Source organism: Danio aesculapii, chromosome 15 (genome assembly GCF_903798145.1).
Source record: "Danio aesculapii chromosome 15, fDanAes4.1, whole genome shotgun sequence".
Lineage (NCBI taxonomy): Eukaryota > Metazoa > Chordata > Actinopteri > Cypriniformes > Danionidae > Danio > Danio aesculapii.
The window spans coordinates 1,085,432-1,087,931 of record NC_079449.1 but is presented as its reverse complement, the minus strand read 5'-3'; the positions used below and the strand labels follow the sequence as shown (position 1 = coordinate 1,087,931).

The 2,500-nt window shown below is 38.5% G+C and overlaps 1 protein-coding gene across 1 annotated transcript in view; it reads right to left on the bottom strand.

Annotated features, from left to right (window-relative positions):
- LOC130241890 (endothelin-converting enzyme-like 1) overlaps positions 1-2,500 on the bottom strand; it is a 47,072-nt gene that overhangs the window by 222 nt on the left and 44,350 nt on the right. The window contains exon 14 of the mRNA XM_056473870.1: positions 1-2,500. This exon is cut by the window's left edge and continues 222 nt beyond it; it is cut by the window's right edge and continues 2,569 nt beyond it. The gene's annotated coding sequence lies outside the window, so the exon portion shown is untranslated.

The window sequence follows — 2,500 nt, the reverse complement described above, 5'->3', positions numbered from 1 at the left end:
CAAAATTAAAGTGTTATAACAACAATAATAATAATAATAAAAGCCCATGTCTGTGTTTCTTCACAGGCTGCAGTTGCATAAAAGGTTTGACAGAAATGAAGATCAGAGGAACAGAAAACATCAGAACACAGAAACTGAAGATTATTTGGTCTCTGAAACACACTGAATCGGAATAAATCACACATTTGTTGGCTCCAGATCTGGCACACACATCCCAACTCACATTAAAATATAATTTGCAATCTGATGGACGCTTATTTCTGACAAAAACAGAGGTGAGTGTGACTTTAAAGTACATAAAGCACAGTTTGTTTTCATATTTGAGAATATATCTCAAGATAGTGCAAGATAGAAATAACACTAAGAAAAAAAATGCACATAACAGGGTTCATACGATCATGGAAAACCTGGAAAAGTCATGGAATTCTGACGTGACATTTTCCAGGCCTGGAAAAGTTTTGGAAAAACAGAAAAACCCACAAAGTTTTAGAAAAGTCATGAAAATTAGTTGAACAAATATCTGTTTACTTAAATTAGGGCTGCGCGATATTGGAAAAAATCTGACATTACCATATTAATGTGAATACAATTTCAGTGATTAATTGGGGGGATTTTGTAGAGGAGTGAATCTTGAATAATATATAACAAATACATTACAAGCAGAGATAAATAAAATACAGCGAAGATAAAAGTGAATTATAGTTTTCAGGTATTCTCTATTCATGTATTGAATAATCAAGACTGCGTAGTCTTCATTGTATATTTTAGTTAATCTTTATTAAACTTACAAAAACATTCTTGTGGCTGGATGTTTTAAACTCTGAAATATTGAAACGTTTACACAGTCACAGGCCTTAAAGCAGGGGTCACCAATCTCGGTCCTGGAGGGCCGGTGTCCCCGCAGGATTGAGCTCCAACTTGCCTCAACACACCTGGCTGGGTGTTTCAAGTATACCTAGTAAGACCTTGATTAGCTCATTCAGGTGTGTCGGATTAGGGTTGGAGCTAAAATCTGCAGGACACCGGCCCTCCAGGAACAAGTTTGCTGACCCCTGCCTTAAAGGGACAGTTCACTCAAAGATTAAAATGCACTCACTATTTACTCACACTTGACTTCTTTCAATAGTATAGGAGTTATTAAATGGGGTATATGCCGAAGCATGCTTATAGGACGTTTAATTGGCCAGTAATCTGGGTTAATCGTTTCCAGTGAAGTGTATGCCATTGCAAAATCAGCGGGTTTAAGGTCTGTTTTCTTTCAAAATCAGCGATCTCCACTGGCTGAGTGATATCTGATATAAAGTGGGTCTCAGATTGTACGAGAAGCACTGCATTAAATAACATTCCCCCCCCCCCTCATGCCTTTATAATACGAGCATTTATTTTACCCCAGTATATTCAATGGAGCTTCTGCGCAAGCCTGCCGATTCTGACGGGCGGCTTTTTGTCTTGTTTTACGCTTGAGCAACAAAATGAATGCCAAAGTCTGTTTAACTGATTGTATTTGAATTACATTACAACATCCATGCTGTAAAAGGAACAGCAGAAAATGGAAAAAAAACACAATAACAGGTCACCGGAAGTTTATCAGTATGGGAAACACACTAGCTCAGCACATACCTTATTATCTTCTTTTTGTGTTTATTTAAGAAAGAAAGAATGTTTGCAACAAGTTTTTGGATGAACTATCTCTTTAAAAATGCACGCAGATGATAAACTTTTACTCCATTATGATTAAACTCTATTAAACTATAATGCCAGCATTGCATATCCTGTGATGTGACTATTGCGGATGCACACATTGCGATATCGATGCTGAAACCATATATCGTGCAGCCCTAACTTGAATATACTCTAGGTTAGTTGTCTACTTATTTTCTGTCCATGTGTAACGGAGGCCAGCTAGTAAGTGCTGTGCAGGTAAACCTCACTCCTCTGACCTCTAAAGCTGCTCTAGCGACAGAGGCTAGAGGCCATTGTCTTTAGCCTCCTTGTTAGAGCAACCGGCTCCCATGCGGAAGGACGCCGGTTCGATACCAGCTCGGAGCGGGTTGGGTGGCGTAGGACCGGTGGGGTTACACTTGGCCAAAAAACTTGCTCTCACATTGTTAGTGCTGTGTAAGCATCATCACAATCAATTTTACAGAGATATAAAAACTAATTTAAACAAAATAGATGGTTGCGTGTTCGGTGATATGCTGTAATAAACCTGAACGTCATTGTTTTTCTTATTATTTAACATGTATATGTTCACATGAAACATTACGTCATGAAAATGTTCTGGAGGCTTGGAACATTCATTGAATTTTAGTAGTAAAAATGTGTCTGAATCCTGATATAAACTCATAATTAAAACATAATGAGTGTGTTTATGTAGCGCATGTATGGTCATACACCCAAAGTGCTTTACAATCATGTAATCTCTCCACTCCACCACCAGTGTGCAGCTCTACTTGGATGATGTTCCGGCGGCCACAGGACAACAGCTCCAGTGCTTCAC